This window comes from Scyliorhinus torazame, chromosome 23 (assembly GCF_047496885.1).
Source record: "Scyliorhinus torazame isolate Kashiwa2021f chromosome 23, sScyTor2.1, whole genome shotgun sequence".
Taxonomy (NCBI): domain Eukaryota; kingdom Metazoa; phylum Chordata; class Chondrichthyes; order Carcharhiniformes; family Scyliorhinidae; genus Scyliorhinus; species Scyliorhinus torazame.
The window spans coordinates 73006050-73019537 of record NC_092729.1 but is presented as its reverse complement, the minus strand read 5'-3'; positions in this window follow the sequence as shown (position 1 = coordinate 73019537).

The window sequence follows — 13488 nt, the reverse complement described above, 5'->3', positions numbered from 1 at the left end:
ATCGCAAACCCTTCCCCCGTTTGGAACGTCTCGATTCAATCCCCCCTTAACCTTCTCCTGATTGACTCCCGTCTCCCATCGCAAACCATTCCCTCATTGGGACCGTCTCGATTCAATCTCCCCCTTAATCATCTCATCATTGACTCCTGTCTCCCATCGCAAACACTTCCCCCATTGGGAACGTCTCGATTCAATCTCCCCCTTAACCTTCTCCTCATCGACTCCCATTGCAAATCCTTCCCCCATTTGGAACATCTCGATTCAATCTCCCCCTTAACCTTCTCCTCATGGACCCCCGTCTCCCATCGCAAACCCTTCCCCCATTGGGATCATGTCGATTCAATCTCCCTCTTAACCTTCTCCTCATTGACCCCAATCTCCCATCGCAAACCCTTCCCCCATTGGGAATGTCTCGATTCAATCTCCTCCTTAACCTTCTCCTCATTGACTCCCATCTCCCATCGCAAACCCTTCCCCCATTTGGAACATCTCGATTCATTCTCCCCCTTAACCTTCTCCTCATTGATCCCATTGCAAACCCTTCCCCCATTGGGAACGTCTCGATTCAATCTCCCCCTTAACCTTCTCCTCATTGACTGCCGTCTCCCATCGCAAACCCTTCCCCCATTTGGAACATCTCGATTCAATCTCCCCCTGAACCTTCTCCTCATTGACTCCCATCTCCCATCCCAAACCCTTCCCCCATTGGGAACGCCTCGATTCAATCTCCCCCTTTCCCTTCTCTTCATTGACTCCCATCGCAAACCCTTCCCCCATTTGGAACGTCTCGATTCAATCACCCCTTAATCATCTCCTCATTGACTCCTGTCTCCCATCGCAAACCCTTCCCCCATTGGGAACGTTTCGATTCAATCTCCCCCTTAACCTTGTCCTCATTGACTCCCATCGCCCATCGCAAACCCTTCCCCCATTGGGAACGTCTCGATTCAATCTCCCCTTTAACCTTCTCCTCATTGACTCCCATCGCAATCCTTCCCCCATTTGGAACACCTCGATTCAATCCCCCCTTAACCTTCTCCTCATTGACTCGAGTCTCCCATCGCAAACCCTTCCCCCATTGGGAACGTCTCGATTCAATCTCCCCCTTAACCTTCTCCTCATTGACTCCCATCGTAAACCCTTCCCCCATTGGGAACGTCTCGATTCAATCTCCCCCTTAACCTTTTCCTCATTGACTCCCATCTCCCATTGCAAACCCTTCCCTCATTGGGACCGTCTCGATTCAATCTCCCCCTTAATCATCTCATCATTGACTCCTGTCTCCCATCGCAAACCCTTCCCCCATTTGGAACGCCTCGATTCAATCTCCCCCTTAACCTTCTCCTCATCGACTCCCATTGCAAATCCTTCCCCCATTTGGAACGTCTCGATTCAATCTCCCCCTTAACCTTCTCCTCCTGGACTCCCGTCTCCCATCACAAACCCTTTCCCCATTGGGATCATCTCGATTCAATCTCCCTCTTAACCCTCTCCTCATTGACTCCCATCTCCCATCGCAAACCCTTCCCCCATTTGGAACATCTCGATTCATTCTCCCCCTTAACCTTCTCCTCATTGATCCCATTGCAAACCCTTCCCCCATTGGGAACGTCTCGATTCAATCTCCCCTTTAACATTCTCCTCATTGACTCCCATCTCCCATCGCAAACCCTTCCCCCATTTGGAACGTCTCGATTCAATCTCCCCCTTAACCTTCTCCTCATTGACTCCCGTCTCCCATCGCAAACCCTTCCCCCATTTGGAACGTCTCCATTCAATCTCACCCTTAACGTTCTCCTCATTGACTCCCTTCTCCCATCGCAAACCCTTCCCCCATTGGGAACATCTCGATTCAATCTCCCCCTGAACCTTCTCCTCATTGACTCCCGTCTCCCATCCCAAACCCTTCCCCCATTGGGAACGCCTCGATTCAATCTCCCCCTTTCCCTTCTCCTCATTGACTCCCATCGCAAACCCTTCCCCCATTTGGAACGTCTCGATTCAATCCCCCCTTAACCTTCTCCTCATTGACTCCCATCTCCCATTGCAAACCCTTCCCTCATTGGGACCGTCTCGATTCAATCTCCCCCTTAATCATCTCCTCATTGACTCCTGTCTCCCATCGCAAACCCTTCCCCCATTGGGAACGTTTCGATTCAATCTCCCCCTTAACCTTCTCCTCATTGACCCCCATCTCCCATCGCAAACCCTTCCCCCATTGGGATCATCTCGATTCAATCTCCCCCTTAACCTTCTCCTCATTGACCTCCATCTCCCATAGCAAACCCTTCCCCCATTGGGAACGTCTCGATTCAATCTCCTCCTTAACCGTCTCCCCATCGCAAACCCTTCCCCCATTTGGAACATCTCGATTCATTCTCCCCCTTAACCTTCTCCTCATTGATCCCATTGCAAACCCTTCCCCCATTGGGAACTTCTCGATTCAATCTCCCCCTTAACCTTCTCCTCATTGACTCCCATCTCCCATCGCAAACCCTTCCTCCATTTGGAACACCTCGATTCAATCCCCCCTGAACCTTCTCCTCATTGACACCAGTCTCCCATCGCAAACCCTTCCCCCATTGGGAACGTCTCCATTCAATCTCCCCCTTAACCTTCTCCTCATTGACTCCCTTCTCCCATCTCAAACCCTTCCCCCTTTGGGAATGTCTCGATTAAATCTCCCCCTTAAACTTCCCCTCATTGACTCCCATCGCAAACCCTTCCCCCATTGCGAACGTCTCGATTCAATCTCCCCGTTAACCTTCCCCTCATTGACTCCCATCGCAAACCCTTCCCCCATTTGGAACGTCTCGATTCAATCTCCCCCTTAACATGCTCCTCATTGACTCCCCTCGCAAACCCTTCCCCCATTGGGAACGTCTCGATTCAACCTCCCCCTTAACCTTCTCCTCATTGTCACCCCACGCAAACCCTTCCCCCATTGGGAACATCTCGATTCAATCTCCACCTTAACCTTCTGCTCATTGACTCCCATCTCCCATCGCAAACCCTTCCCCCATTTGGAACATCTCGATTCATTCTCCCCCTTAACCTTCTCCTCATTGATCCCATTGCAAACCCTTCCCCCATTGGGAACGTCTCGATTCAATCTCCCCCTTAACCTTCTCCTCATTGACTCTCATCTCCCATCGCAAACCCTTCCTCCATTTGGAACACCTCGATTCAATCCCCCCTTAACCTTCTCCTCATTGACACCAGTCTCCCATCGCAAACCCTTCCCCCATTGGGAACGTCTCCATTCAATCTCACCCTTAACGTTCTCCTCATTGACTCCCTTCTCCCATCTCAAAGCCTTCCCCCTTTGGGAATGTCTCGATTCAATCTCCCCCTTAACCTTCTCCTCATTGACTCCCATCTCCCATCGCAAACCATTCCCCCATTTGGAACATCTCGATTCAATCTCCCCCTTAACCTTCCCCTCATTGACTCCCATCGCAAACCCTTCCCCCATTGGGAACGTCTCGATTCAATCTCCCCGTTAACCTTCCCCTCATTGACTCCCATCGCAAACCCTTCCCCCATTTGGAACATCTCGATTCAATCTCCCCCTTATCCTGCTCCTCATTGACTCCCCTCGCAAACCCTTCCCCCATTGAGAACGTCTCGATTCAATCTCCCCGTTAACCTTCCCCTCATTGACTCCCATCGCAAACCCTTCCCCCATTTGGAACATCTCGATTCAATCTCCCCCTTAACCTGCTCCTCATTGACTCCCCTCGCAAACCCTTCCCCCATTGGAAACGTCTGAATTCAATCTCTCCCTTAACCTTCTCCTCATTGACTCCCGTCTCCCATCGCAAACCCTTCCCCCATTTGGAACATCTCGATTCAATCTCCCCCTTAACCTTCTCCTCATTGACTCCCCACGCAAACCCTTCCCCCATTGCGAACGCCGCGATCCAATCTCCCCGTTAACCTTGTCCTCATTGACCCCCAACTCCCATCGCAAACCCTTCCCCCATTGGGAACGCCGCGATCCAATCTCCCCCTTAACCTTCTCCTCATTGACTCCCATCTCCCATCGCAAACCCTTCCCCCATTGGGAACACCTCGATTCAATCTCCCTCTTAACCTTCTCCTCATTGATTCCCATCGCAAACCCTTCCCCCATTTGGAATGTCTCGATTCAATCTCCCCCTTAACCTTCTCCTCATGGACTCCCGTCTCCCAACGCAAACCCTTCCCCCATTGGGAACACCTCGATTCAATCTCCCTCTTAACCTTCTCATCATTGACTCCCATCTCCCATCGCAAACCCTTCCCCCATTTGGAACGTCTCGATTCAATCTCCCCCTTAACCTGCTCCTCATTGAATCCCGTCTCCCATCACAAACCCTTCCCCCATTGGGAACGTTTCGATTCAATCTCCCCCTTAACCTTCTCCTCATTGACTCCCATCTCCCATCGCAAACCCATCCCCCATTGGGAAAGTCTCGATTCAATCTCCTCCTTAACCTTCTCCTCATTGACTCCCGTCTCCCATCGCAAACCCTTCCCCCATTTGGAACATCTCGATTCAATCTCCCCCTTAACCTTCTCCTCATTGATCCCATTGCAAACCCTTCCCCCATTGGGAACGTCTCGATTCAATCTCCCCTTAACCGTCTCCTCCTTGACTCCCATCTCCCATCGCAAACCCTTCCCCCATTTGGAACACCTCGATTCAATCTGCTCCTTAACCTTCTCCTCATTGACTCCAGTCTCCCATCGCAAACCCTTCCCCCATTGGGAACGTCTCGATTCAATGTCCCCCTTAACCTTCTCCTCATTGACTCCCTTCTCCCATCTCAAACCCTTCCCCCATTGGGAATGTCTCGATTCAATCTCCCCCTTAACCTTCCCCTCATTGACTCCCATCGCAAACCCTTCCCCCATTGGGAACGTCTCGATTCAATCTCCCCCTTAACCTTCCCCTCATTGACTCCCATCGCAAACCCTTCCCCCATTTGGAACGTCTCGATTCAATCTCCCCCTTAACCTGCTGCTCATTGACTCCCCTCGCAAACCCTTCCCCCATTGGGAACGTCTCGATTCAATCTCCCCCTCAACCTTCTCCTTATTGACTCCCCACGCAAACCCTTCCCCCATTGGGAACGTCTCGATTCAATCTCCCCCTTAACCTTCTCCTCATTGACCCCCAATTCCCATCGCAATCCCTTCCCCCATTTGGAACGTCTCGATTCAATGTCCCTCTTAACCTTCTCCTCATTGACTCCCGTCTCCCATCGCAAACCCTTCCCCCATTGGGAATGTCTCGATTCAGTCTCCCCCTTAACCTTCTCCTCATTGACTCCCATCGCAAACCCTTCCCCTATTTGGAACGTCTCAATTCAATCTCCCCCTGAACCTTCTCCTCATGGACTCCCGTCTCCCATCGCAAACCCTTCCCCCATTGGTATCGTCTCGATTCAATCTCCCTCTTAACCTTCTTCTCATTGACCCCCATCTCCCATCGCAAACCCTTCCCCCATTTGGAACGTCTCGATTCAATCTCCCCCTTAACCTTCTCCTCATTGAATCCCATCTCCCATCACAAACCCTTCCCCCATTGGGAACATCTCGATTCAATCTACCCCTTAACCTTCTCCTCATTGACTCCCGTCATCCATCGCAAAACCTTCCCCCATTGGGAACATCTCGATTCAACCTCCCCTTAACCTTCCCCTCATTGACTCCCATCTCCCATCGCAAACCCTTCCCCCATTGGTAACATCTCGATTCAACCTCCCCTTAACCTTCCCCTCATTGACTCCCATCTCCCATCGCAACCCCTTCCCCCATTGGGAACGTCTCGATTCAATCACCCCCTTAACCTTTTCCTCATGGACTCCCGTCTCCCATCGCAAACCCTTCCCCCATTGGTATCGTCTCGATTCAATCTCCCTCTTAATCTTCTTCTCATTGACCCCCATCTCCCATCGCAAACTCTTCCCCCATTTGGAACGTCTCGATTCAATCTCCCCCTTAACCTTCTCCTCATTGAATCCCATCTCCCATCACAAACCCTTCCCCCATTGGGAACGTCTCGATTTAATCTCCCCCTTAACCTTCCCCTCATTGACTCCCATCGCAAATCCTTCCCCCATTTGGAACATCTCGATTTAATCTCCCCCTTAACCTTCTCCTCATTGACTCCAATCACCCATTGCAAACCCTTCCCCCATTTGGAACGTCTCGATTCAATCTCCCCCTTAACATTCTCCTCATTGACTCCCATCGCAAACCCTTCCCCCATTTGGAACACCTCGATTCAATCCCCCCTTTACCTTCTCCTCATTGACTCAAGGCTCCCATCGCAAACCCTTCCCCCATTGGGAACGTCTCGATTCAATCTCCCCCTTAACCTTCTCCTCATTGACTCCCATCGCAAACCCTTCCCCCATTTGGAACACCTCGATTCAATCCCCCCTTTACCTTCTCCTCATTGACTCCAGGCTCCCATCGCAAACCCTTCTCCCATTTGGAACGTCTCGATTCAATCTCCCCCTTAACCTTCTCCTCATTGATTCCCCTCGCAAACCCTTCCCCCATTGGGAACGTCTCGATTCAATCTCCCCCTTAACCTTCTCCTCATTGACACCCATCTCCCATCGCTAATCCTTTCCCCATTGGGAACGTCTCGATTCAATCTCCCCCTTAACCATCATCTCATTGACCCCCATTGCAAACCCTTCCCCCATTGGGAACCTCGATTCAATCTCCCCTTAAACTTCTCCTCATTGACTCCCGCCTCCCCTCGCAAACCCTTCCCCCATTTGGAACGTCTCGATTCAATCTCCCCCTTTCCCTTCTCCTCATTGACTCCCATCGCAAACCCTTCCGCCATTTGGAACATCTCGATTCAATCTCCCCCTGAACCTTCTCCTCATTGACTCCCGTCTCCCAGCCCAAACCCTTCCCCCATTGGGAACGCCTCGATTCAATCTCCCACTTTCCCTTCTCCTCATTGACTCCCATCGCAAACCCTTCCCCCATTTGGAACGTCTCGATTCAATCTCCCCCTTAACCTTCTCCTCATTGACTCCCATCTCCCATAGCAAACCCTTCCCTCATTGGGACCGTCTCGATTCAATCTCCCCCTTAATCATCTCATCATTGACTCCTGTCTCCCATCGCAAACCCTTCCCCCATTGGGAACGTCTTGATTCAATCTCCCCCTTAACATTCTCCTCATTGACCCCAATCTCCCATCGCAAACCCTTCCCCCATTGGGAATGTATCGATTCAATCTCCTCCTTAACCTTCTCCTCATTGACTCCCATCTCCCATCGCAAACCCTTCCCCCATTTGGAACATCTCGATTTAATCTCCCCCTTAACCTTCTCCTCATTGACTCCAATCACCCATTGCAAACCCTTCCCCCATTTGGAACGTCTCGATTCAATCTCCCCCTTAACATTCTCCTCATTGACTCCCATCGCAAACCCTTCCCCCATTTGGAACACCTCGATTCAATCCCCCCTTTACCTTCTCCTCATTGACTCCAGGCTCCCATCGCAAACCCTTCCCCCATTGGGAACGTCTCGATTCAATCTCCCCCTTAACCTTCTCCTCATTGACTCCCATCGCAAACCCTTCCCCCATTTGGAACACCTCGATTCAATCCCCCCTTTACCTTCTCCTCATTGACTCCAGGCTCCCATCGCAAACCCTTCTCCCATTTGGAACGTCTCGATTCAATCTCCCCCTTAACCTTCTCCTCATTGATTCCCCTCGCAAACCCTTCCCCCATTGGGAACGTCTCGATTCAATCTCCCCCTTAACCTTCTCCTCATTGACACCCATCTCCCATCGCTAATCCTTTCCCCATTGGGAACGTCTCGATTCAATCTCCCCCTTAACCATCTCCTCATTGACCCCCATTGCAAACCCTTCCCCCATTGGGAACCTCGATTCAATCTCCCCTTAAACTTCTCCTCATTGACTCCCGCCTCCCCTCGCAAACCCTTCCCCCATTTGGAACGTCTCGATTCAATCTCCCCCTTTCCCTTCTCCTCATTGACTCCCATCGCAAACCCTTCCGCCATTTGGAACATCTCGATTCAATCTCCCCCTGAACCTTCTCCTCATTGACTCCCGTCTCCCAGCCCAAACCCTTCCCCCATTGGGAACGCCTCGATTCAATCTCCCACTTTCCCTTCTCCTCATTGACTCCCATCGCAAACCCTTCCCCCATTTGGAACGTCTCGATTCAATCTCCCCCTTAACCTTCTCCTCATTGACTCCCATCTCCCATAGCAAACCCTTCCCTCATTGGGACCGTCTCGATTCAATCTCCCCCTTAATCATCTCATCATTGACTCCTGTCTCCCATCGCAAACCCTTCCCCCATTGGGAACGTCTTGATTCAATCTCCCCCTTAACATTCTCCTCATTGACCCCAATCTCCCATCGCAAACCCTTCCCCCATTGGGAATGTATCGATTCAATCTCCTCCTTAACCTTCTCCTCATTGACTCCCATCTCCCATCGCAAACCCTTCCCCCATTTGGAACATCTCGATTCATTCTCCCCCTTAACCTTCTCCTCATTGATCCCATTGCAAACCCTTCCCCCATTGGGAACGTCTCGATTCAATCTCCCCCTTAACCTTCTCCTCATTGACTCCCATCTCCCATCGCAACCCCTTCCCCCATTTGGAACGTCTCGATTCAATCTCCCCCTTAACCTTCACCTCATTGACTCCCGTCTCCCATCGCAAACCCTTCCCCCATTTGGAACGTATCGATTCAATCTCCCCCTTAACCTTCTCCTCATTGACTCCCGTCTCCCATCCCAAACCCTTCCCCCATTGGGAACGCCTCGATTCAATCTCCCCCTTTCCCTTCTCCTCATTGACTCCCATCTCAAACCCTTCCCCCATTTGGAACATCTCGATTCAATCTTCCCCTGAACCTTCTCCTCATTGACTCCCGTCTCCCATCCCAAACCCTTCCCCCATTGGGAACGCCTCGATTCAATCTCCCCCTTTCCCTTCTCCTCATTGACTCCCATCGCAAATCCTTCCCCCATTTGGAACGTCTCGATTCAATCCCCCCTTAACTTTCTCCTCATTGACTCCCATCCCCCATCGCAAACCCTTCCCTCATTGGGACCGTCTCGATTCAATCTCCCCCTTAATCATCTCCTCATTGACTACTGTCTCCCATCGCAAACCCTTCCCCCATTGGGAACGTTTCGATTCAATCTCCCCCTTAACCTTCTCCTCATTGACTCCCGTCTCCCATCGCAAACCCTTCCCCCATTGGGAACGTCTCGATTCAATCCCCCCTTAACTTTCTCCTCATTGACTCCCATCCCCCATCGCAAACCCTTCCTCCATTGGGAACGTCTCGATTCAATCTCCCCCTTAACCTTCTCCTCATTGACTCCCATCTCCCATCGCAAACCCTTCCCTCATTGGGACCGTCTCGATTCAATCTCCCCCTTAATCATCTCCTCATTGACTCCCATCTACCATCGCAAACCCTTCCCCCATTGGGAACGTTTCGATTCAATCTCCCCCTTAACCTTCTCCTCATTGACTCCCGTCTCCCATCGCAAACCCTTCCCCCATTGGGAACGTCTCGATTCAATCTCCCCCTTAACCTTCTCCTCATGGACTCCCATCGCAAACCCTTCCCCCATTGGGATCATCTCGATTCAATCTCCCTCTTAACCTTCTCCTCATTGACCTCCATCTCCCATCGCAAACCCTTCCCCCATTGGGAACGTCTCGATTCAATCTCCTCCTTAACCTTCTCCCCATCGCAAACCCTTCCCCCATTTGGAACATCTCGATTCATTCTCCCCCTTAACCTTCTCCTCATTGATCCCATTGCAAACCCTTCCCCCATTGGGAACGTCTCGATTCAATCTCCCCCTTAACCTTCTCCTCATTGACTCCCATCTCCCATCGCAAACCCTTCCTTCATTTGGAACACCTCGATTCATTCTCCCCCTTAACCTTCTCCTCATTGATCCCATTGCAAACCCTTCCCCCATTTGGAACATCTCGATTCAATCTCCCCCTTAAACTTCCCCACATTGACTCCCATCGCAAACCCATCCCCCATTGGGATCATCTCGATTCAATCTCCCTCTTAACCTTCTCCTCATTGACCTCCATCTCCCATCGCAAACCCTTCCTTCATTTGGAACACCTCGATTCAATCCCCCCTTAACCTTCTACTCATTGACACCTGTCTCCCATCGCAAACCCTTCCCCCATTGAAAACGTCTCCATTCAATCTCCCCCTTAACCTTCTCCTCATTGACTCCCTTCTCCCATCTCAAACCCTTCCCCCTTTGGGAATGTCTCGATTAAATCTCCCCCTTAACCTTCTCCTCATTGACTCCCATCTCCCATCGCAAACCATTCCCCCATTTGGAACATCTCGATTCAATCTCCCCCTTAACCTTCTCCTCATTGACTCCCGTCTCCCATCGCAAACCCTTCCCCCATTGCGAACGTCTCTATTCAATCTCCCCGTTAACCTTCCCCTCATTGACTCCCATCGCAAACCCTTCCCCCATTTGGAACGTCTCGATTCAATCTCCCCCTTTACCTTCTCCTCATTGTCACCCCACGCAAACCCTTCCCCCATTGGGAACATCTCGATTCAATCTCCTCCTTAACCTTCTGCTCATTGACTCCCATCTCCCATCGCAAACCCTTCACCTATTTGGAACATCTCGATTCATTCTCCCCCTTAACCTTCTCCTCATTGATCCCATTGCAAACCCTTCCCACATTGGGAACGTCTCGATTCAATCTCACCCTTAACCTTCTCCTCATTGACTCCCTTCTCCCATCGCAAACCCTTCATCCATTTGGGAATGTCTCGATTCAATCTCCCCCTTAACCTTTCCCTCATTGACTCCCCTCTCCCATCGCAAACCCTTCCCCCATTGGGAACGTCTCGATTCAATCTCCCCCTTAACCTTCCCCTCAATAACTCCAGTCTCCCATCGCAAACCCTGCCCCCATTGGGAACGCCGCGATCCAATTTCCCCGTTAACCTTCTCCTCATTGACCCCCAACTCCCATTGCAAACCCTTCCCCCATTGGGAACGCCGCAATCCAATCTCCCCCTTAACCTTCTCCTCATTGACTCCCGTCTTCCATCGCAAACCCTTCCCCCATTGGGAACATCTCGATTCAACCTCCCCTTAACCTTCCCCTCATTGACTCCCATCTCCCATCGCAAACCCTTCCCCCATTGGGAACATCTCGATTCAACCTCCCCTTAACCTTCCCCTCATTGACTCCCATCTCCCATCGCAAACCCTTCCCCCATTGGGATCGTCTCGATTAAATCACCCACTTAACCTTTTCCTCATGGACTCCCGTCTCCCATCGCAAACGCTTCCCCCATTGGTATCGTCTCGATTCAATCTCCCTCTTAACCTTCTTCTCATTGACCCCCATCTCCCATCGCAAACTCTTCCCCCATTTGGAACGTCTCGATTCAATCTCCCCCTTAACCTTCTCCTCATTGAGTCCCATCTCCCATCACAAACCCTTCCCCCATTGGGAACGTCTCGATTCAATCTCCCCCTTAACCTTCCCCTCATTGACTCCCATCGCAAACCCTTCCCCCATTTGGAACATCTCGATTTAATCTCCCCCTTAACCTTCTCCTCATTGACTCCAATCACCCATCGCAAACCCTTGCCCCATTTGGAACGTCTCGATTCAATCTTCCCCTTAACTTTCTCCTCATTGACTCCCATCGCAAACCCTTCCCCCATTTGGAACACCTCGATTCAATCCCCCCTTTACCTTCTCCTCATTGACTCCAGTCTCCCATCGCAAACCCTTCCCCCATTGGGAACGTCTCGATTCAATCTCCTCCTTAACCTTCTCCTCATTGACTCCCATCGTAAACCCTTCTCCCATTTGGAACGTCTCGATTCAATCTCCCCCTTAACCTTCTCCTCATTGATTCCCCTCGCAAACCCTTCCCCCATTGGGAACGTCTCGATTCAATCTCCCCCTTAACCTTCTCCTCATTGACACCCATCTCCCATCGCTAACGCTTCCCCCATTGGGAACGTCTCGAATCAATCTCCCCCTTAACCATCTCATTGACCCCCATTGCAAACCCTTCCCCCATTGGGAACGTCTCGATTCAATCTCCTCCTTAACCTTATCCTGATTGGCTCCCGTCTCCCATCGCAAACCATTCTCCCATTGGGAACCTCGATTCAAACTCCCCTTAAACTTCTCCTCATTGACTCCCGCCTCCCATCGCAAACCCTTCCCCCATTTGGAACGTCTCGATTCAATCTCCCCCTTAACCTTCTCCTCATTGACTCCCGTCTCCCATCCCAAACCCTTCCCCCATTGGGAACGCCTCGATTCAATCTCCCCCTTTCCCTTCTCCTCATTGACTCCCATCGCAAATCCTTCCCCCATTTGGAACATCTCGATTCAATCTCCCCCTGAACCTTCTCCTCATTGACTCCCGTCTCCCAGCCCAAACCCTTCCCCCATTGGGAACGCCTCGATTCAATTTCCCACTTTCCCTTCTCCTCATTGACTCCCATCACAAACCCTTCCCCCATTTGGAACGTCTCGATTCAATCCCCCCTTAACCTTCTCCTCATTGACTCCCATCTCCCATAGAAAAGCCTTCCCTCATTGGGACCGTCTCGATTCAATCTCCCCCTTAATCATCTCATCATTGACTCCTGTCTCCCATCGCAAACCCTTCCCCCATTGGGAACGTCTCAATTCAATCTGCCCCTCAACCTTCTCCTCATTGACCCCAATCTCCCATCGCAAACCCTTCCCCCATTGGGAATGTATCGATTCAATCTCCTCCTTAACCTTCTCCTCATTGACTCCCATCTCCCATCGCAAACCCTTCCCCCATTTGGAACATCTCGATTCATTCTCCCCCTTAACCTTCTCCTCATTGATCCCATTGCAAACCCTTCCCCCATTGGGAACGTCTCGATTCAATCTCCCCCTTAACCTTCTCCTCATTGACTCTCATCTCCCATCGCAAACAATTCCCCCATTGGGAACGTCTCGATTCAATCTCCCCCTTAACCTTCTCCTCATTGACTCTCATCTCCCATCGCAAACCCTTCCTCCATTTGGAACACCTCGATTCAATCCCCCCTTAACTTTCTCCTCATTGACTCCCATCCCCCATCGCAAACCCTTCCCTCATTGGGACCGTCTCGATTCAATCTCCCCCTTAATCATCTCATCATTGACTCCTGTCTCCCATCGCAAACCCTTCCCCCATTGGGAACGTCTCAATTCAATCTGCCCCTTAACCTTCTCCTCATTGACCCCAATCTCCCATCGCAAACCCTTCCCCCATTGGGAATGTATCGATTCAATCTCCTCCTTAACCTTCTCCTCATTGACTCCCATCTCCCATCGCAAACCCTTCCCCCATTTGGAACATCTCGATTCATTCTCCCCCTTAACCTTCTCCTCATTGTTCCCATTGCAAACCCTTCCCC